Source organism: Myxocyprinus asiaticus, chromosome 5 (genome assembly GCF_019703515.2).
Source record: "Myxocyprinus asiaticus isolate MX2 ecotype Aquarium Trade chromosome 5, UBuf_Myxa_2, whole genome shotgun sequence".
In the NCBI taxonomy this organism is placed as follows: Eukaryota; Metazoa; Chordata; class Actinopteri; order Cypriniformes; family Catostomidae; genus Myxocyprinus; species Myxocyprinus asiaticus.
In genome coordinates this window covers 22,291,928-22,317,037 of record NC_059348.1, presented here as the reverse complement: position 1 = coordinate 22,317,037, position 25,110 = coordinate 22,291,928, and positions in this window count along the sequence as shown.

The following is a 25,110-nucleotide window of genomic DNA, read 5'->3' as shown; positions in this document are numbered from 1 at the left end:
GTTTAATAATTTCATGTAAATGTTTGCTCCATCATTTTTATTGAACACTGGCTCAGTTTACTACAGTCTGTCTTCTTAAATCAATGGCCATTGATTAAAAACATTGATTTGTAGAGAGAGTGTGAAAGTCAGACATCTCATGTCAGTACATGTTAATAATATAAAGGGAGAATAGGCATTGGCAACATCAAACAGCCTGTAATGTTGTAGCCTTGCCATAATTCTTCCAAAGCCAGTTAAAGTGAATTTCTTTATTTTTAAAAAAACACTCAAAAAGTGAAAATATCCAGTAAACATAAATAAATTGAGGAAACCTGTTTTTATCCATGCAGTTAAATTAAGCCTTTTCCACAACAATGTATGATCGGATTTGCTGTACAAACGTTAAATGCATGTAGTTATACTGTATGTAAAGAACTGAAAGGGATTTGAAGGGCTGGGGGGTTGGGGGTGTTGCACAGTGATCAAGATTAATAAAAAAAATATTTTCTTTTTATTTAATATTAATGGAGCAACATGTGGGAGAAAAATAATAACAACGGAAGGTTGTTTTGATTAAAATTCTTTTTAATTCTTTTTTTATTTTTTTATTGGCGCCTGGGAGGATGGCTGAGTGGTGAGGAGGGTGGCTATAGTGATTTAGTGAAGATATCGGGGCAATGCTTACAGGGCAAAATTTGACAATGTACGCAAATACTTTTAAGACAGCAAGATGATTCTTTGAGTAACAACTTAAGCTAATGCTTATTTAAAAAGTAACCAATTCAGAAAAGGGTGAACCATTTCCAGGTAATTTGTTTCACATTTGACATTTCATAACATCTCAAGTATTCTATAAACAAATGCAGGCCAGGATTGGCCATCAGGAGCACCAGGAAAATTCTGGTGGCCTGGCCTGTCTCGAAGAAGTGCACAATCAATAGGAAAATTGTCAATGCAGGGTTGATCTTCGAAAAAACCTTCAATGTGGGGTCGATCCTCATCTTCGTCAGTCGCCTTCAGTCTACTACTTATAGCATGTGTGTCTGAGCTCAGTAAGATGCATCTCAACCCACTTCAGTTTTTGTGGATTACACTGACATGCATAGACCCTATCATTTAACACACAAACGACATAAATAGTGACAAGCAAAAACAATGTGTTAATATTGTTAATATACACCACATGTCAAATAACTGAAAGTGACAACAACATTATAATTATATTAATAAATGTTACAAAAATTAACTAATTTTAACTAACTAAACTGATGTCACAATACACCAGGCTCCCCAGTCATCCAATCACAGCACTCAAACTCGCCAGAGTACTAATCACCCGCACCTGCAGCCAATTCAAGAGACCAATCAACACCACTATAAGAAGCACACACAAACACTCACTCTTTGTCTGGTCACCAATGTGTTCACAGACTCTAACTCCTGTTCCAGTGATCTTCCTTAGAGTACCTACCTGTGCTACACAGTTGTAAAAACCTAACTCAAGCCCCCACATTCCAAGTCATAAATTATACTGATAAAAATCGCGCCGAAATCAAACAAAGGGAGTCTAAAACAGACTACAAATCCCATGAAGCCTTGCTCACTAAAGGATCGAACTCTCAGTTCCTATTGGATGAGGCACACAACAGAACGCACCTCAAACCATGACATCATCAGGAGTTGAAATACCTCTGAAATACTTCCGGGATTTGCTTCCAGCAACTTTGTTCGTCCTGTATAGATGCAGATTCATCAATGCTCTCAGGTGCAACCTCGTGGCACAAGGAAGTAATGTCCGACTTGAAACTGTGGCCATACAATCTCCATCTCGCTGGATGAGTTGAGATTACTCTGTGTTCCACCGAACACTCTAACGGATCCGAAGGAGACCACCGAGCAATTCGCATCTTCATCCGTTTGCCTACAGAAGTGAAGAGATTAAAGATTTTTCTTATATCTTCAATCAAGTCGACATTTCTGAGTTCTCCGCCAGCCCGCCGAGAATCAACAGCCGTACCGCCCTCCGACAGAGCGAGGAAACGGCCTCCCGTCATCACCCGATCCTCAAGGAACCGGTTCAGAGTTAAAGGACGGAGGAAAACACATTCTACCTGTGTCCTCATGTGATTCAAGTAAGAGGTTTACGTCTGGGCAGAGATAGAATATTATAGTGTGTTATTCTTGTGTTTCAAGGTTTTTGCTTGTACAGTTTACGGACCGCCATGTCCGCTCATTATTAATACTCAGGGTATTAATTATCTCGAATTTGTTTTGCTGTATTGTGGTCCAACCAAATTGGACTGTTGTGCAATTTCGCCATCGCGGGTGAGACAGGTAAACTGAGTTCATCCATTAGAGTAAAATAACGCGGGACTGTTTACGAGCCGTCCACCGCGTCTCTGAGTGATGAACTAACAGCTGCTTTCTCTCCCACGATCGCGAAATCGGCTTTAGGGCCGTCACCTCTCTCTCTCTCTCTCGTACTAACCACACACACACACGCACACATACACGCACGCGACCCCTCACAAACATTCTGGCACACATTTTTGGCTCGTAGATAGCTTAAATGCTAAAGCCCAGCTTTGTCCCTAAGCTATCGTACAAGCGGATACACGCGTAACTGGTAGATGCCATTGACTGGTTTCTCTCCACCCCCATTCGCGGTCATATTCCCTGGCCAGAAGTCTCGCGTGACATACTCTCCACGAGAGTCACGTCCGCCATTTTGTGCACATCCCTCCTTACACACACACACACACACTGTCACACACACACCTTATGTGTTATAGGATTATTTTTATTTCCATATCTAATCATATCACTGTTTAGTTTGTAGTTGTAAGTCGGAAGTTTATTGACTGCATTGTATTAATTATTAATTGATATTACTGCATAAATAAACTTTGTTTATATTACAAAGAAGTGTTTTGGTTTGTTTTGCATATGCCTGTGTCATGCTGACGGGATGTCAGTGCTCGGATTCAAACCTTCATTCATTGTTTTTTTTCCCCCGAAAATCAATATTCTTCAGATGTCGATTTTCCTAAGAATACAATCTAATATTGAGACTGTTTTACTATTTGGTTATTAGTCCCTGATTTCAGGGTGGTGCCCCGTCAATGTTAATCCTTATTAATATTCTATTGATTTTTGATAATTGATAATTATCTTTGTTGAATTTGATCAATAAGCAAGTGTTAATTTTAATTAATGTTTCATCGATGTTAACAATTAATGATTATCTTTGATAACTGTTGATTTAAAGGATTAAAAAAGCTAACATTGATTCTTATCAATGTTCTATTGATTTTAATAATAATTCTTTATTAATTATTGCTAATAACTAAACTTGCTCCTAAACGTAGCACACTACATTTACTGGAGCCCCATATGAGGTTTTAATGAGTTAGATTCAATTAATTAATTTAAATATTAATTAATAACTAAAGAAATAATTATTAATTATTTCTTATAGTAACACTGATCTAAACAACCAGTAAAGCCCTACACCTAGAATATAGCAGCCATATTAAGATTCTACAGAGACAATGTCATTCTGCCTCCAGAGGGAAGAAAACATTGTCAGGAAGTGACTGGCTGTAATGAGTGGCAGGGTTACCTACCCCAGTGAAATCTTAATGAGGGATGGTGCTTTTAGCTCTGCATTCTCTCAGCAGATATACAGGAGAGGTCTACACACTGCATTACAGACCCATTATCAGAGAGGACATTTTCATTTAATGCTCAACTCTTTGGTAGGCCACACAAAATAACAAATACCACGTGCCTTACTTCAAATGAATTCATTAGCAGAGAAAAATGGTCTGTCAACAGATGACACAATATTTTCTTTTGCAAATGAGATTGTGTAAATATTGTGTATTATGAAATTGCCCTAGGAAAGGGCTTTTTGCAGATACTTAACAGTAATAAAACTTATGCTCTTTCAAATGATTGTTCAAACTCAAGTTATGACTTAATTCATGACACTTAATGTTATCATTGTTGACATGCTCCATTACATGCTGATCATACTGTGCCACTAATACTAATGGAAAAAGTGTTCTAGATAAATTCCACTCAAGCAAAAGTACTTAAGTCAAAGGGCTTGACTAAAAAGCTACTTGAATACTGTAGGCTAAACACATCCGCAGTCCTATTAATGTGCATTTCTAATACATTTAGGCCCTAATTTACTAGGATCCCAAATAACTGGTACTAATTTGCTTGTGCAATCTATGAAATTGCATGTGCGCATCGTGGGTGATGTACTTAGAAAAGTTGCACGATTAACTACACGTGCAAATATGTGCAAGGTGAACTACATTTGTAGATCCTCCAAAAGGAGGCTTTTGCATGGGGTACTTGCACCAAATGTGCGCTCACTAACAGTACGGCACTCACTAAATTAAATTTTTATTGAATGTGGCATTTATTAATATAAATATTTATTTATAGAATTAAATGATATCATCATAAAATCTCTGCTATTATTAAGCAAGTTTAAGAATAGTTGATGAGAATATCCATGACATAAAGCGGAGCATATTCATTATTCACAAAGAATTATTATTTTTACAGTGCACATTAAGCCATTGAACCACTTATGTATACTAAAACATTAGCTTGCAAAGTTAGCTGTGCTCGAAAGAGACACGGGAAGCTGCACGGGAGAGAACCAGCGCTCACTGCTCATTTCACGGGATTAAGATGACCAGGGGCATCATGCACCTAATTTTTTTGAGGGGGAAGCAGGGCCAACCAAACCCAACCCACCAGTCGACAAATAAAGTTCTTCTGAACCCAAACGATTGATTATTTTGAGAAACAAAACAATACTTATATACATTTTAACTTCAAATGTTCGCTTCCGTACATCTCTGTGACGTGCGCTCATGAGAGGTATGACGTAAACTTGTTGGTAAGGTCACGTGGAGGAGGAGTGAGGAAGTGCATCATTGTTTACATTTTTTTATTTTATTATTATTTGGACATTATTTTTTATTTAATTTTATATTGTTTTGAAATTGTTTTGGACTGTTTTGGTTTGTGAACGGCACTTGGTCTGTGCTCTGTGCAAGTTTCTCTTGTAAACAATGACGTGCTTCCTGCCTCCTCCACGTGACGCGTGACCTTACCAACAAGCTTACGTCATCCCTCTCATGAGCTTATGACACAGAGATGTACGGAGTACATTCACTTGCATTGTTTAGAGGAGGAGGCCTGAAATGAAATCCTAAAAGTCTTAAATTCTGTTTTGATGAAGAAAGAAACTCAGATACATCTTGGATGGCCTGAGGGTGAGTAAACTATCAGCAAATTTTCATTTTTGGGTGAACTATTCCTTTAATATGTAGCCTTACCTTGAATGAGGTGATTACTATAAATGTAGTCTTCCATGTTCAGTACAAGTTATAGATAATAAAACTTACTAAATGAACTTAGTAAAAGAAAATTAACCAAATAAAATGGTTTGTATTTTGTGTCTTGTATTTCTCTTTAAATCATTTTCAAGAAAAACATTTCATAATCGCATTCCTGCTGGATTTAATCTCAGGGTACGCACAACAACCTGACCAAGAAAAGAAGTGTACCCTTATTGTCAAGGGGGTCTGGGCATGTTCCCTTGGTTGAAGTTCTTCATTTTCTTGAGTACATATGTATCTATTGGCTAAAGCATTTCTAAAAGAGGCAGTTCATACCAGAGTGATATACAGTATATTAACCTTTCCATTAAGGGGCAATATTTGACCCCTGGAGTTGTTTTTCATGGGCATTTTTTTAATTTTAAGAGGGCATTGTTGGGCCATCATTTGGCACAACAGTTCTAATTCATGTTTCACCTTTATGGTTTTAATTAACTATAACTGTCACATACAACAGTGCATCATGAGTTATTAGGATTTATAATGAATATATTAATTAATTACATTTCAACAACACAACGGCTAGGGTGTGTAAAACGGCATAATTTCAAAATCGAATAGTCGGTGGGTTATGTTGATGATTAGTCAAAGCCCTGTATAATTAGGTTGGAGCAATTTCCACAAGACACCAGTCAGATGTGTTTCTTAGACAGTAAGCACAACCCTTCAATAGGACAACAAACAAATATAACCTTTGTTTGCACAAAACTGTCAAAGTCATCAAAATCAGAGCGGAAAAGTCAGATAGTACAATATTGTTGTGGTGCTTTGTTTGGTGTAGCTGTGTTTTTCACCCTTAGATGCAAGTTTTATCAATACCTCTTTTTGTTTGTGTCTTCATTACATAACGAGTAAAATTAATAAATCTGAATATAAATGAATTAAAAGCAATAGAACAAATAAAAACACCTAGAATGCCTAAAACAGCATCTGGGTAGTAACATTACGCATAGCTGCTCATAAAATCATTGTGATTAATGCATTCAGGTGTATTAACTAAGTACAAGACAAGAAATAAGAGAGCACTAATAACACTAAAAAACAATAGATGTGGTGTAATAGTACATTTACAAAAGCGTGAAATAATGTAAAGTTATTTAGTGAGGCACAGATTTAGCCTACCTCTATTTCATAAATGAATTCCAAGGGCTAAATTCTTTAGTTTGACCTCTAATTTCATCTACAGAGTATTTAAACCTACACAGAGAAATAAAATGACACATTAAATATATCAAATATCAACTTTAGAACAATCAAACCAAACATTAATTTACAAAAGGTAGCCTAACTTACACTTAGATGATAGTCTAAGAGTCTAAATTCCAGGTCGAACATCAGTGTTTCAAAATACTATGATAATAAATGAATAGCTCATATGTAGGCTATAAAAAAAGAAATAAATAATCTGTTGATGCATTTAAAATAAATAAAGAACTGAACAGGGCATCAAATTTTAAACAGAAGCCTCACCACATTAAAATGAAATGTGTTTTAAATGCCAGCTTTTTATAATCCGCAGAGATATTTATTTATTTTTATTTATGAGAGAATCAAAAAGAAAATAACAAGGTTCCCTCCAAAAATGCTCACAGTAAATACTAAAAATATTCTTGATATTTCACAGAAAATTCGCGAAGAAATGATGCAAGGAAAGGGAACGAGGAAGTACAATTTTATAAAAGAGAAGAACCCATAGAAGAGAGAGTCGCTGCACCATTTACAATAACAGTGATTGGACAAATACTGTGGAAATGTCGCCAAGCAAACCATATCTGTTTGTCTTTAGTCTTCTGAAACATGCCAAGAAAACACGGAATAATGTCTCTTCGTCGTGGCAGTTATCGCAATTGCTATCACTGATTGACACATTACAGTTTTCCCCTAGACAGTGAATGTAAACAGCGTGGGTCGTCTCGATCCGTTCAGCCACCCGCCGCCTTTCTCAAGGGATACAAAATGCTACAGAGGAACCTTGTAAAACTGCCTTTCATTATTTACAAAAACAAAAAACTAACAGTTTTTATAATGACTGGAAAGGAGAGGAACTGCTACTTTCTTTAAACATGAAGAAAAGTGAGTGTTACGCTGCAAACCAGTCAAACGCATTTCAGCACCAAAGGAAATGAACAGCGACCGATCAAAAAAATTATTGACAATTTATATATTAGACTATGGAAAAAAAAAAGATTGACTGTTCCACTGAGACAGACACAGTTAGGAAAGGTTAACTGCACATAAGTTGAATTAATTAGCTTAACATCATGCTTTCCCATATGTGCTCAACTTTCCCCTTAAGTGCGATCTGAGGCAGCCACAAGATGTCGCCTTTAGCGGAACATGTGACTCAATTGGACTGACAAAAAACTAAATTTAGAATGTGAATAAAGATTTCTGCCACATACACATTCTTTTTTACATGCAATAATCATTCAATTTAATTATCAAAGGTCAAAATATGTTTTTGGAAATTCAAATAATCCATTTAAAATCCTCTTGGCTCAAATATCTGAGGGGGCACATGCCCCCTTACTTTGAATGGACATGACGCCTCTGAAGACGATACCTGTTTGGCATACTTGGCCTGCTTTGAATACTGGAAAGAACCACCACTTAAAATATTTCACAATATTTTGCCAGTTAAAAAAACAATGATTAAAACACTGAAATACAATATAATATGGACATAAATTGCAGGGTTTTTTCCATAGACTTATGTGAGTTTTGTAATCATCAGTTATGTTATCAGTAATGATTTTGAGATTTAAAATAACCAAATAAAATGTATAAATATAATTATATATTTAAATGTAGAAATATTTTATTTTCATGAGAAATAATTTAATATCACATTAATGCATGTCATCAGTGGGTATTCTGTGTATTCTTCATTCTCAAAGTCTCACAGCACGAATCAGTTTATTGCCTGCCTTTAATTTCCATAATTACCACCCTTTATTTTGCACATTTGGAGGCACACTTCTCACTGTAATTGCATTTTCACTTTGGGAAAACAAGCAAAAAATGTATGCCCTATGCAGAGTTCCGCGATCGATGGACGGGTGGGGGAGGTAAGGCGATATTCTGACGCAACCCGATCTCGTGAAAATTCTTGCGAGGTGTGAGGTGATTGTCTGTGTTCTGTGACTGCTATCAGGTCTTTGAATAACATACAATGTGTGAGGAAGGGCAGCAGGGTTTTTTTTTTCTTCGTTTTTTTCTGATGCCCCCCTAGGGAGTTGGTGCACTATGCAGAATGCAAAATATGCATATAGGGAACAGCTGTAGGCCTACTGCATGGGAGAATCAACAATTTCTTTCAATAAAGTTTGTCTTTTGCATACTGCTAAGCTAACAACACAATACTCTAAAAAGCATCTATGTTATATGGAACACAAAGGGAAATGTTAGGTGAAATGTTAGCTTCAGTCACTTTCATTGCATCTTTTTTTTACATACAGTGAAAGTGAATGGTGACTGTCAGTCCCTATCTGCCTTTTGTGTTCCATAGAAAGAAACACAAGTCATTCATATATACATATGCAAACACATACTGTATATATAACAGTTAGTTCTGGTCCTCAAATCTGATTGGACGAGAGACGTTCCATGAGTAGTGATGTCACACACCATCAGCACTTAGACGCTTCACTGTTTGTATCACTCCACTTCATTCGTGCTGTTCTAAGCTAATGTGTAAGAGCATCGCAGATGTGTTTAAAGTCTTTTCAATTTTCCTTGTGACATTAAAGATTTTAACCAGCAGGTGGCGACCAAAGACAATTTTATATGTTATGAGCCAGTAAAATTTTACATGCATAGAGTCAGCGCACATATATCTCCATGTCTGTCTATCTATCTATCTGTCTGTCTATCTATCTATATACAGTATATATATATATATATATATATATATATATATATATATATATATATATATATATATATATACACACCAATCAGCCACAACATTAAAACCACCTGCCTAATACTGTGTAGGTCCCCCTCGTGCCGCCAAAACAGCGCCAACCTGCTATGCTATTCTGAGATGATATTCTTCTCACCACAATTGTACAGAGTGGTTCGAACCAGTCTGGCCATTCTCTGTTGATCTCTCTCATCAACAAGGCATTTCACTGCCACTCACTGGATGTTTTTTGTCATGCCACGGTCCAAATCACTGAGATCACATTTTTTCCCCATTCTGATGGTTGATGTGAACATTAACTTAAGCTCCTGTTCTGCATCTGCATGATTTTATGCACTGCACTGCTGCCACACGATTGGCTGATTAGATAATCGCATGGATGATTGTGTGTTGCCAGATGGGCTGGTTTGAGTGTTTCTGTAACTACTGATCTCCTGGGATTTTCACGCACAACAGTCTCTAGAATTTACTCAGAATGGTGCTAAAAACTAAAAACATCCAGTGAGCGGCAGTTCTGTGGATGGAAATGCCTTGTTGATGAGAGAGGTCAACAGAGAATGGCCAGACTGGTTCGAACTGACAAAGTCTGCGGTAACGCAGATAACCACTCTGTTCAATTGTGGTGAGAAGAACATGATCTCAGAATGCTATTCAGAGATGTGGGTTGGCGCTGTTTTGGTGGCACGAAGGGGACCTACACAATATTAGGCAGGTGGTTTTAATGTTGTGGCTGATTGGTGTATATATGGTAAAGATCTTCATTATTGAACATCTTTAATATCTTTATTAATAAGGGGAAATCATGTGTTCCAGTAAGAACAGTACATCTGAACATTCAAGCCTTTACGCAAACCTTTTTGTCGCCATGGAGCCTCTGACAATGACCAATTAAGAGAGATTATGTCTAATCTTTCCTATTCAAATCCTTTTCACATTGCAACATATTAGGATGTGCATATTAAAGCCATCAAATAATAATGCATTATTCGCTGTCAGAAATTTGGATGTAGTCATCATATTTTTCAGTGTACAACACCGAGGTAGTCCTTACAAATGATGTGCCCTTGACAATGTAAAGCCCGTTTTATTCATCTGTCACTAACCCTCCATCTGTTTTACAACCAAATTATATTGCTTTCTAGGTTAGTTCCACTTAATTACTGTTGCCAGGGACACATCATCAGTTGTTACATTTAATTAATATATAATTTGTTATCTGTCATACTGGAAAATGTATTTGTAAACTCTCCCTTAATTGATAAAGGTTTATTCACTTCATTATAAACACACTGATATTCCATCATTATGCTCAGATGCTCTATTCATCATCTGTAATAACATCACACCTCATTACTCAAAGAAAAATAATTCTTCGTTCACAGTTTGGACATGACTTATCTTCTTTGCTTGTATCCCCATGTCTCATTTTAGGAAGCATGAATGGTGAGGAAGCCAGTGCCAGTGCCGTGACACTTTACTGTATACATTAATGAAACTGTGCCCTGTGCATGTCTCTGAGCAGCCCTGGCAGGTACCTAGCAGCATCAATTACAAAAGTGGTGCCTATGGCCTCTGCCATATATTGCCATCACCATGGGATAATTGGTCTGGCATTGCTTGCTATTCTGCTCAAGTCAAGCCTATTTTTCCAGTCAGTCAGCCTTGCTCTATGTTTAACAAGCTATTATACCCCCCGGCTCTGCTGTCAAGCCAGGGGACATTGTATGTACGTGGGAAGCAAGGTGTACTGAATCAAATGGAACTGAATCATGATCCTTGTTAAGATAGCGAACAGATTCAATTGTCAGTTTTATTGCCAACATGAGGTGACAGGTCATGACAAACTGAAGTCTTGCAAATTGTGTTGTTCTTGTAAATTTCCTAGCTGATCCAAATTCAGGTACTTTTATTTTGCCAATGTTCCTTTAATTTTACATCCCATGATAAATTACAGTATTAAACTTCTTTCATCTTTTGTAGTTTGCCCCTCCCTTCCCTCTCTTAACATACAGTGGGATTCAAAAGTATAAGAAATGCTTCTATTTTTTTATTTCTATGATCAGTGTTATCACAGCTACCTTATGTGTTTCAACGGAAGCAAGAAATTATTATTTTTTTGTACATCAGATGCACAGGTAGCTGTCTAAGCCTACTGGGTATTACTGCCTGCCGCAACTCCACCAATCCCTTCAGTCGTCCAGCTATGCGGTCATCAGCCGGGAGCCACCCATCACAGATATTTTGACCCATTAATCCCGGAACATCTCCTGGTGGTGGGGCAGCTGTCAGGGACCTCTCCCTGCCATCCCCTGCAGCTGGACACCAGATCCTTTCTGCTGCTTCTCGTTCTTGCATTTCTATCAAGACATACCTCCTTTACAAGTCATACCATGCAGCCATACCCCCATAATGAGCACTCATACCCTACTTCCAAGGCCTCTTCTTTGTTAGAAAAGACAAGCTACAAGCCCTCCAATGCCTGTCCTTAAACCAATCCCCTAACAGATTAAGTAGGAGAGCGAGTGAGAGGTGAGCCGCTGCGTTAGCCGCCCCTTCAACGCCTAGTTTGGCATGGTTTCGCTCCCCCATTCAATCCCTCTCCAGAAACCCCCAGATAAGGACAGAGGATTTAAAAATGACAAATTCAGAAGTAAAAGAAATACTTCTATTTTGTATTTTTCTAAAAAGAATAATAATAAAAAAAACATTACAAATTATATTATGTTTTAACAATCTGAGTGAAAAGTTTAATTGAAAATGTTATATGAATTTCAGAATTTCTTAGTATTTGGCTTTATTGACAACATGTACTCAAGCTGGTATGAACCCCAAAAGTTTGTGCAAAACCTGATGATCAATGTTATCGCAGCTACAGTATCTTTTGTGCTTCAATGGAAGCAAGGAAATCTGACTTTTTGTGAGTTTATATGCTCAATTTCACAAATTAGTTTGATTAGTCGTGACCTTGAAATAGTGCAGAATCTTAAGGTCATCATTTTAGGTCATAACATTTCTATGTTTTAAAATTTTCAGAATTATAAAATGTTCTGAGTAACACTTTACAATCAGTGGTTCTCTAAGTGTGGGGCACGCCCCATGGGGGGGGGGGGGCCCCGGAGGTATTGCAAGGGGGGCGTGGAAGACTGACCTGTCCTCAAATCTTGTTCACTTTCACACATTCAACAAAAATAGTGAAAATACACATAAGAACCGATGTGAGCAATTTCTTTTCCTCTGCCTTTTCTCCTGCCTTGTTTAAACTTTCACCTGGCACCGCAGCGCATCCTGTGCACGCAGCTCTAGACAGCCCAAAGCATTGATGTCAGGTATGCTCATGTAAACAAGGTCACTCTTGCGTGCGCGCCAGTTTCAAATGAGTGACGAGGTAAATTAACACTTACATTTCAGTCTGTTCCTCACACAGCACTATCTTCAGAAAAATTTAAATCTAAGGCACGAGTGTTATGCACAACTTTATTGGCTTTTTTATGTGGCGCAAACGTTTTTCTTGTTTTAAAGTGGGGCGTGACCTGAAAAAATTTAGAACCACTGCTTTACGTTAATGTTCCCTTTTTTAAAGGTTTATAAATGGGTTCATTAATTACTATGAAGTAATTTACTAATGTATTATAAATCATTTATATGTGGTTATAACAACATGCACATAAGGGTGACTTTGATGCAAACCTGCCAAATAGTGAGCCATTTTACCTCACATGCTATAATTGCTTAAAAACACTTATTCAACATTTGTAACCACTTCTATTATAGTGAGATTAAAATTTTAACTTTATATCTCAAATAAAAAAAAAATGATAATAATAATAATGATATACTTTTTTACATTGTGGCATAAATCAAGAATTATGGTATTTATGTTTTTGATTAAAATAAGTATAAATAAGTGTACTTATTAAGCATTTATAGCATTTAAGTTAAAATGCTCTGTAACAACAATGTTCCATCAGTTAACATTAGTTAATGCATTAGGTATCATAAACTAAACATTAATAATATGTTTTTTATAGCATTTATTAATCTTTGTTCATAGTAGTTACTAAAAATATGTTCATTATTAGTTCATGTTAGTTCATAGTGCCGAAAATGTCCATGTTGAAATTAACCAAGATTAAGAAATGCTGTAAAAGTATTGTTCATTGTTAGTTTATGTTAACTAATGTTGTCAACTATTGTTAACAAATGGACCCTTATTGAAAAGTGTTACCAAATGCTCACTATTTGGCAAGTATTGCATGAATATTCACCCTTTTTTAAAACTCTTTATCAATGATTGATTTATAATTTATTTGTAAATGACTTCTAAATCATTCATGAACCCCTTTATACAGTAAGCCAGTAATAAAGGGAAGATTAATGTAAAGTTTTACTACTTACGGTTTATTTCCAAGTATAAATTAGATTCTGAATCCCATCTTTTCAAAGTAGACCCTTCTGTATTTTTGCAGAATCTTGTCAATGGCAAGACCTATTGAAGCTCTTGAAATTTCTCGAGCCCAGCTGGATCAGGGGGTGAACTGGGACCCAGCCCATTTTCAAGCACAACAGCCAACAATACAAGTGTTAGGAGAGTCAAATGTCTCTTGCAAACCCCTTATGTCACAACCACTGTTAGAATGCACAGTCCATCTCTCTAAACAAGTAGTTAATTGTTCTTCACAAAGAATTGTAAGGCTCTCAGGAGAAGCCCTATAGCAGAGAATGCAGCAGAGCAGTCTTCTGATAATCATGACTTCTCTCAGCAGTATGAGGTCCTTATATCATGTATCCTACAAAGGGGATTTGGACAGATTTGGAAATTCTGCGCTCATTAGTGGAAGTTCATGTGCTGTGGCATAATTAGTGCAATTTTCAGTTCTCACATTCACAAATGTGATGGAAGGAAGACGACCTAGTGATGTAGCCAACCTTACAGATAATTGAACTTGCCAGGCAACATATTATGAAGCATGGGGATGACAACTGTATGGTTTTTATACTCGTGTATGTGTGTGTATGCATGCGCGCGTGTGTGTGTGTGTGTGTGTGTGTGTGTGTGTGTTGAATTGTATGGGATACTTTTGGAGTTATCTATGACTGATTGTTTTTTAGAGTGCAAAAAGTGAGGTTAATTTTTGACTTTGTGTTTATTAATTATAAGGGTTATGAATGTTTGGTGCAATAGCCCAAAGTACCCATTCACAAATGTTCTTCTAAGTTTTATGACTTCTGTTATGGAAATGAGCACCATAGCATATGGTCTCTTAAAGATAGATATTTTCCATAAGTCAAAGGCGGAAACAGATCTATTTTAGCATATGTATCAGATGGGTTGCTGATTCTAGAAGCTGAATGCTTGACCTTGCCAGCTGGTTAAGAGGCGACTCAGAGGCCCCTAGCGAGACATATTTAGATGATTCAGAAGATTTGTGCATATGATCAAACAACTAAGAAGAGCAGTGGTGGAACAGAATGGAAGCTCTGACTCACAGAAAAAAAACTCACTTTTCAAAAACTCACCGGACTTTTCACCTGGAAACTCGCACGTGTCCATACATTAAACAACACTTCCATCCTCGGCCACTGTGGGCAGGGATTGGAATTTCGATCACAGTCTGATCAGTCTTTTTAGTAGGGGAGACTCGGGAGCAATAATGCTTTATGTTTCAACATCTGTGTTTTTTTTGTTTTTTTTTTGCTACACTCATGGCCAAAAGTTTGGAATAATGTACAGATTTTGCTCTTATGGAAAGAAATTGGTACTTTTATTCACCAAAGTGGCATTCAACTGATCACAATGTATAGTCAGGACATTAATAATATGAAAAATTACTATTACTATTTTTTCAGAACTTCTTAAACTACTTCAAAGAGTTCTCATAAAAAAATCCTCCATGTGCAGCAATGACAGCTTTGCAGATCTTTGGCATTCTAGCTGTCAGTTTGTTCGGATACTTAGGTGACATTTCACCCTACGCTTCCTGTAGCACTTGCCATAGATGTGTCTGTCTTGTCGGGCACTACTCATGCACCTTACAGTCTAGCTGATCCCACAAAATCTCAATGGGGTTAAGATCCATAACACTCTTTTCCAATTATCTGTTGTCCAATGTCTGTGTTTCTTTGCCCACTCTAACCTTTTCTTTTTGTTTTTCTGTTTCAAAAGTGGCTTTTTCTTTGTAATTCTTCCCATAAGGCCTGCACCCCTGAGTCTTTTCTTTACTGTTGTACATGAAACTGGTGTTGAGTGGGTAGAATTCAATGAAGCTGTCAGCTGAGGACATGTGAGGTGTCTATTTCTCAAACTAGAGACTCTGATGTACTTATCCTCTTGTTTAGTTGTACATCTGACCTTCCACATCTCTTTCTGTCCTTGTTAGAGCCAGTTGTCCTTTGTCTTTGAAGACTGTAGTGTACACCTTTGTATGAAATCTTAAATGTTTTGGCAATTTCAAGCATTGTATAGCCTTCATTCCCCAAAACAATGATTGACTGACAAGTTTCTAGAAAAAGCTGTTTCTTTTTTGCCATTTTTGACCTAATATTGTCCTTAAGACATGCCAGTCTATCGCATACTATGGCAACTCAAAAACAAACACAAAGACAATGTGAAGCTTCATTTAATGAACCAAGTAGCTTTCGACTGTGTCTGATATAATGGCAAGTGATTTTCTAGTACCAAATTAGCAATTTAGCATGATTACTCAAGGATAAGGTGTTGCAGTGATGGCTGCTGGAAATGGGGCCTGTCTAGATTTGATCAAAAATGACTTTTTTTCAAATAGTGATGGTGCTGTTTTTTACATCAGTAATGTCCTGACTATACTTTGTGATCAGTTGAATGTCACTTTGGTGAATTAAAGTACCAATTTCCTTCCGAAACAGCAAAATCTGTACATTATTCCAAACTTTTGGCCGCCAGCGTATGTGTCTCAAATTTTGATTCAATATTCCCATATTTATCTGCTTCAAATTAAAGCAGTTTAGAAATGTACTATTTATCCCTAAACTGTGTAAATTAGTGTCATTTTCAAATAGTGGCACTGACCATGTTTGCATGCACTTAAGAAAATGGTTTATTCCAGGGTTTTAGAAGAAAGCGGCATTCTGAAACGTCATGTAAATGTAGCCGGTGGGTTGTAAAGAAACAGCACAGGATACAAAAATATATTTTAGGGTTTTATTCTGTTGGCTGTTTAAAAAATAAATAAATGGGGCCATTATATATATATATATATATATATATATATATATATATATATATATATATATATATATATATATATATATATACACACACACAGGTTTTGAAACACTTACTCATTCTTTATTATAAATTTTTTTTTTCTTTTTTTTTACATTTTAGAATAATAGTAAAGTCATCAAAACTATGGAATAACATAAATGGAACTATGGGAATTATGTTGTGACTAAAAAAAAATCCAAAATAAATCAAAACTGTGTTATATTTTAGCATCTTCAAAGTAGTCATCCTTTGCCTAGAATTTGCAGAAATGTGCTCTTGACATTTTCTCAACCAACTTCTTGAGGTATCACCCTGGGATGCTTTCCCATCTATATGTTGAGTACTTATTGGCTGCTTTTCTTTATTATTTGGTCCAAATCATCAATTTCAATTTCATCATTTTTTTTTAAATTAAATTTTAGTTTTAAAATGAAATATGGTGGCACAATTATATTTTTGTCTACAAAACTAATTTCAAACATTTAAGCATACGCCTTCAGATCAAAAGATTTTTAAGATCATGAGAAACATTTCAGTCAAGTGTTTCAAAAGTTTTGACCGGTAGTGTGTGTGTGTGTGTGTGTGTGTGTGTGTGTGTGTATATATATATATATATATATCTCAGGGCTGGATTGGTGGGCCGCCTAACTTTGGGGCCGATCAGGGGCAGACCGGCCATCGGGAGAACCGGACTGGCCGCAAAACGGGCCGAATGGGCCGCGATAAACTGAAATGAGCCGCCGCGTTATGCGAAACGGGCCACAAAATGGCGCCATGATATGCTGAGCGGGGCAGTGATATGCAGAAATAAAATACCATTTTTTTTTATCCAAAAATGAAATGCGAAAATTAAATATGGTAGAGGCTAATGTCAAATTAAAATACAAACAGGGCATTAGCCTACCCATATGCTTCAACATATGCTTAATACATGCTTATATCATTCACAGCATTTTATGAATGTAAATACTTGCTTAAATAATTTAAAGCATTTTATGCATTTAACACATGCTTAAATCACTCAAAGCATTTAATGAATTTTTTAACCAGGCTTTAAATGCATGTATAACAGTTTAAAACAATAAAATTCTCATTACACATGTTTTCATATATAACACAAATTACACTTATTCACTAAACTGGAAAACACTCTGGGCTATAAATCATTAAATGAGATATGATTAATTCTAAATTTACATACGCAGTCCTCGCATGTGCAAAAAACATGGTCATACTCCACACATGCAATCCATATGCAACCTTCAAAAATTATCCATAACAAACACTCAATTTTAAACGTGCTATATATAATATTTTTACTGTACTAAATCATAAAATGACCATAATATGTCATTAGAGAATTAGGAAACATGCTAAGTTGAAATACTGGCTTCTCCGATAACAATGCTACAGCCAGTACTGTATATTCTACTTTGAAGTTTCAATTCTGGGCCAGAATTTCTGTTTATGTTTTGGCCTGTGTGATCCCACCCACTGCCCACTCACCAATAGTATTTAGACACCACCGGGTTGCCAGATTTGAACAAGTTTGCAGGCAAACAACACTGCATGCTGCAGCCATGGAAGCCAGCAAACGAACTGGATCAGATATAACAGATTCCACCCGACCTAAAAAGCCTTGCCATCCATCTAAAAACCACCACGACCAGAGGCGTAGTAAAACAAGGATAAATATTGGAGATGCCTTTGGAAGATGGAGACAGCTTAAAGCCCAGAAATCCTTTAAAACGGATGCTGAGTTGGCTAATTTTCTCCTTAACAGGTAAGCACTGAGCGTCACCTAAAATTAGCTATCTAATTTATCTTGGCTACTAGTAGGGATGGACATTTTGAGTAAATTCAACATTTGAGTACTCGCATTTATACTTTGTGTTTCATGTGCAGCCTGGTTTCAAGGCAGTGAGACACAGCCGGTGAAGTGATCCCGTCTAATGCGGCGGAGCAGACGGGCCATGGCTGTTTACAACCTCGGCAAAAACCAGCTTGACAGAAAAATACGACAGAAACCACATGTTTGACTCAAAATTGACTCAATTTACGAATGCGATTACTCTATATGTTTAATAAATACTGACACCAAATCGAGTAACATTACTCATGCCCATCCCAAGCTACATGCTACAGCTTTTATCTATCTAATCTAATGTAAACCTTACATCCGTTTTAGAAGAGTTTACTGTATTTTGTGACTGAATCAATGAATGTGGTGAAATGTCGCTAGCATTAGATTGCTAGGTAGATATTTTAGTTCAACGATGTACAATTTTCTGTGTACATAGGTTGATTATGGCATATTCTTTTTAGCTATGAGTGTCCAAGCACCCCCATCCCTAGCAAGAGTTGTCCTCATTCTGGCAACCCGCATGAGCTTCAAGTCTGGGGCGGGGCAGACGGCTCTCCAATATTTTGAATTTGGACTGCAGTACCCATTTCAAATGCTTGTTGTCAATCTTACATATAGCACTTTTAACATATGACTCTTTGTACACATATTTAATGCAATTTCTAAGCATTTTTTATCAAATTTGATATTTACCCAAAGAATTCTAAACCAATGAAGAAAACCGGGAGCTTTCTTGCACAGCATATATTCTCAGTCTCTAACAGGAGAAAGTGCTGAAAAGCAAGTGTCGCAAAACTCCGGTTCTTAAAGGGGCCACGTCCAATTTATGGTAAGAGTTCAATTTTAAGAAATTTCTCCACTTGGCTGCATAAATAAGAATGCTGATTTCCTTACGTTGTTTAAGGGATTAGGAGAAAGCGGTTTAACACACCTAGGTTTCTCTCGGAAAACGCAGCTTAATGTGGCCATGTAAACGCATAAGCGGTGTTCTGATGGGTGTTTGAAGAGTGCGCATGCATGAAACAAACCGGAATAATAACATCATAGGATGGAGCCCAACAACAAGTCAACACAGCGGAAAGAATTCAACATTTCCGGGAGTATAGTGGGAAAATCACATACACTATAAGCGATCATTTATACACACCAATGTAAAATAGCAACTGTCCCTAACATTCGTACATGCATTTGTACATTAGGGAAATCCCAGAGTTTTATGTAAGAGAGAAACCCCATATTGCAGTGCAATTCTGCTGCAGGTTGTGATAGAAAGTGACGGAAACAAACACAGCAACAACTCTGTACTATCTGGAAATAAAGCCAAGCAATGGAGAATAAAATTGCAAATTCTTCCTTGTTTGTTATTTACATAAGCGTCGCGGGAAAATTACATTGCTGTGGATAAAGTCGCTTACCAAATGAGCCGCATGTATATGGGAGTAAAGAGTGCACCGCTTATACAGTGCATGTAAACAGGAATGCTGTTTTTTCACAATAACTTGCTTTTTCGCAATAAACCGCTTGCTGGTGTCCATGTAAACATAGTCATTACAACCCACCTCTCTACCTGGGTGGGTTGTAACACTAATAGAAAACATGGATTTTTCAATTTTGTGCATGAATATATTATGTTAATAATACTTCTGCAAAATAATTGCCACCACCCATCACCCATTTTAAACATTTAATATGCTTAACATACAATATAGGAAACGTTTTCATTCAAAACAGCAAAGAAATTGGGAACAAATACATAAACCATAGCTTAAAAACTCTAAAAACTTAACAGACATTAAGTGTGTTTAAATTATCTGAAATTATTATTCTTAATAAGCCGACAATGTGTAAGGTCATATGCCTTAAAAGGTTTTCCTTTATCAGGGTAATGCATTTCGGTTTAAGCAAAAACCGATCGGCACACACAGATTTCTGCCCATTGCCATGACATTTGGCTTATCCAATGTGCACAAGTGTCGTATGCATGGCTGATTACACTTTGACATGAAAAAGAGAGAATAATCTGATGTTTTTTTTTTTGTTTTTTTTTGTTTTTTTTCAGATAATTTTTTAATAAGATCAATTTTGGTAACATATCTGTTCATGTTAACAAACTCAATGTGTCTGTGTGTTAGTCACTTTCACAATTGTGGCAATTTTCCCTATTTTGTGCAATATTTGTGGGCCCAGAAGAAGTAAAGAACAGTGTTACAGCCTTAATCCCAATAAGATCAGTTCTGTCATTTAACATCCAATTACATATTTACAAATTTTTATGAAATTATAGACATGGAATTTTACTTTCTTACATAAGAATTAGTTTTTGTCCGATAAATCCTTAATATTTTGGCACAGTCTTACAACTTTACAACATTTAATCCAGGAGGGTGGTAGTCATGTTTGATAGTGATTCATCTCTGTAGCCAATTTCTAATTCTTTAAACTGATGCTATTACTGCTCTCCTCGTGTTAAAACACTCCCCGGTCTCACCTGTGTAGCCTATTTGAACAGCACTGAACTTTGAATACTAACTGTGGTTTCCACAAAGACCAGAATGAAACATTTGCCATAGAATCTGACACAGAGTCAGTCAGGCCAGACTCTGAGAATATAGAGCTTAATAAAGGCAGGTTGTTGAGGGTAATGTTAAAGGTGGCTGTAGTCGCTCCAGCGAGATGAGCTGGTTTGTTTGGAGCTCAATTTGCCCTCTCCCAACCCACCTGGCATGCCAACATGTCATTGGGGCAAAGCAGAGACAGGGAAGGAGAGAGGGAAACTTTTCATGTTAATTAGCTCCTGCTTCTGTCTAGAAACAGGCATGGAGGTCAATTGTAATTGGTTTGTTTTAGTATTGAGATGTTCAGGCCAGAATGATTGGATGTGGGTGAGTTTTGGAAGCTGCCCTTTTTCTCAACCCCACTCTCTCTCTCCCTCCTTCTGTTGCCTATCCCAATCTGGCTCCACCACAGATCTTGAAAAAGCTGTGGATCCTGGCAAGCTCTGGGACTTGGCGAGGGGAGAGAAACCACAGAATGGCCCATTCCACCTAGAGATTTGCGAATCACATAGTCTTTCTGACTTACACGGGGACACAGATGCAGGGCAAAAAGAAGGCCTGTGAAAATATGTGGTAGAATTTACTTCATTCAGAGCGATTAAACCTGAGGGTTCATGTATTATGTGTGGGTGCCAGGCAGGCAATATCACAAAGTGTCCAATTCATAGATGTCCAACCATAACTAAAGTCTATCCATAGCTAGTGTGTGATTACCTGCATGGAATCTGTTTCCTTAGAATTCAGGAGACAGCTCTGACGATTTACATTGAATACAAATGTGCATTAGTCACATTCTACACATCTTTGAATGTTCATTTATTTAACATTTTGGGTAATTTATTAAGGCTTTCAATTGCTAACAAGAGTTTAGTACTCTCAGTTCCGATTAACACATTGTACATTATTTAAAACCTTTATGTAATAGTCAGGAATGTTCTGGGACTAAAAGTCAGCCCAGGGCCTACACCGGCCCACTACAACACCCTGTAGATGATCTCCCATTATAGCATCACACGCATGTAACACAAAGTACTGTAATTGCTGCTACTTTCTTGCACAGTTTGTATTACTGTTGTCCGATATGTTGTCAGATGATTTAATTTGCCCTTTAACATGACTCAGCTTTTCCCTATCCTGAAACTGGGTCACATTTTTGAGCAATTGTAATATTGACATACTATAGGTTTGATTACTATCATGCTTTCTTTCATTAGGAGACATTATGAAATATAATTAGCTGTATTGGTTTTAATTGTGTCCCTTTTCTCATTGACTGTAGAGCAACTTCAAGATCAAGTGAAAACTGACTTTTATTACCTGACTCTTCCCTAAATAAATTGTCCAGAAAACCAAGTAGCAAATCCGTAACCTCTTTATAGATTAATCCATTCTTTTACAAGTCTTGGCAAAATCAGTTGTGGTCTGGGCAATGGTGACACCAGAATAGAAATATTCTCTGCATTGCTGTAAATACACAGCTGTGTTGGGCACAGATGCTTGCACAACACTACTGTACATAAACTGTAGATGTTTTAAATGAATAATGTAAAATGTTAAAATACGATATTCACTGATTATATTCTTAAAAATAACATTTTAATGGCAGTGCGTGCATGCTTATAGTAAAATAATATACTTAAATCTACCGGTGAAATTATACTTTTAACATTGTCATGACCAACAACAAATAATTTTTTACACATTATACATGGCATTCAGTATTTTATATATAGTAGTTTAATATCTTACGATTCTAAATGTGAAAACAAAAGTTTTTTTTTTTTTTTTTTTTTTAAGTGAAATTCTGTGTGGGCCTAATGATCATAACTATATAACATAACATAAATTCACAAAGATTGTACTGACAATTAGTCTATTCATTAGTCAGTATTTATCTTACTTAAGAATCTTACTGTTTGTCACATTGATATTTCTACACTATCATTAGCCTTATGCTTCTTAAAATTCATAATGTATGTTGACATGCTCCTCATTACTCCTTGGAAGATTAAACTTTTTGGAAATGAAACCTGTGTTTCTATGGAAACAAGTTAGTGTAGTAAACTAAGCTGTTAGTGAATCTATTTGTTGAACAATATACTGTGGCTGTGTCTCGTTTGGAAGGCTGCATGCTAGGTAGGACGCATCCTTTGAAGGCTACAGTATACCAAGTGTCCTCCTTTAAACAAGCCTCGTTTAAAACGAGACGGCCATTGTAGGACAAACGGAAATGGAACGTAATATGGTTGCTACGACAGCATACCACTCTTCAACAAGCACAAGTGCTTTGAGTGAGAAGGGAACAAAGTTCCTCTGGAAGGGAATGCATGAGGTACATTTTAGGAGAGTTATTGATGTAAAGAGAAAAGAAAATAGATTTTACTGGTGTACTTTTAGTCTAATACTTTATTTTAATTATTTATTAATATAATTATACATATGATATACTCTGCACCCATCTACTGAGGTACTTCAACTTTAGAATTAACATTCCTTGTGTTTGAACATCATATTTATGGGCAAATTGGCGTCATTTTTTTAGACATTTCCGTTGAAGCAAAGAATTTTGTTTGTGAGTGCCCACGAAGTATACACCTCATGCATCCTCCGAATTCCCATGAAAGAAGGTCGCATTCGAAGGCTGCATTCGAAGTGTCCTACTCGCTTTTCTGAAACGAGACAGCCTCGATGACGTATGCAGCCGACAAATGCAGCCTTCCAAATGAGAAACAGCCTCTAGGTCTGTGAATGGGCCTATGCTAGAGAAAGATAATCTGCACTTTCACAAAAACATTAAATGAGGGAAAGAAGTTTAAAACAAAAATTATGAAATAATTTTTGAGAGATAAGATATATGCCATAAGCTTGGGAGATTATGCCATTTGAACAAACACAATTAGTCTTTACCATTTTGCATACCTAACAATAGAACTGCCAAGATCTCTCTCAGTAGACTGTTTCTCTCTCATTCTAGCGTGCTTGGGTTAGTATTCCGCTACGTTTTATAATCTAGCCTTTGTTTGTGTTCATGTTCACTGTGTGCTATATTAGAATCTTGCAGGGTTGAAAGTGAACATTGCCTTTTAACTTTGTCTGACCTCAAGTCCATATCAGTGTCAAATGCAGTGCATAGGTCTAGAAGAGTCAGAAAGGAGTTAAATGAGAGCACCCTGGCTGTGAGTGCCTCAGTCAAACAAAGCCATTCCAGTTGAAAGATTAGTGTGGAAAGCCCTGTACGCACATGCAGTGACTTCAAGCGACAGAGCGACTTGAGAAATGCAACATGAGAAAGTTTAGAAAAGTTTTACTTCATGCAATGAGGAGGGACCTTTGGGAGCGACAACTAATAGGAGTGAATAGGGTGTGAGTGGAGCTCATGTCACCCGTCTCCTTTGAGAATACGGTGTCGAGTGTAGGCTAGACAGTGAGTGATTTCACTGTTCTACATCATATGTCTGTAACCAAAAATATGAATATAATAAAGAATGATGCATGGAAAAGAAATTGTCAACAGTCTGAGTGAGTTTGAGTCATACATTGATAGATCGTTCATCTTATTAATGATATGATGCACTGATTGAGCACTGCTGCAGTTCATATAAAAACACTCTCCCCTGCAGAATGTAGGAACAGGAGAACTGATGTATTGTCAAATCTTAGTATATACTGTATATCTTAGTTTTACCAGCAATATGTCTGTCACAGTCTGTCTCCCTCATTCGCTTCAAGGACTCTTATTTTGAAGTTTTCCCCCAGACTCCATTTCCCAGGATTCACTGCCCTAATCACTCCTATCAGTTCATCATCATCTGCACCTGCCTTCTATTCCCTTGTTTGTTTCTCAGTATATAAATACCCTCTAGTTTTGTTGTCTTTGTCAGTCCTTGAAGTGCTATGTTGTGAAGTGATATGTTTTTGTATTGTTAGCCTTATAGTTTGTTTTCCACTCCAAGGTTTATAATTAAAAGATTAAAAGGAATCTACTCCTGTGTCTCCTCTGTTCCTCTTCCTCTCCAAGACACCCATGTTACAATGTCTCATCTTTGATCAGATTTTCTAAAGATATGGCCAGACATGCAGTCCACCAATAACGTTAGAGTGACAGTGTAACA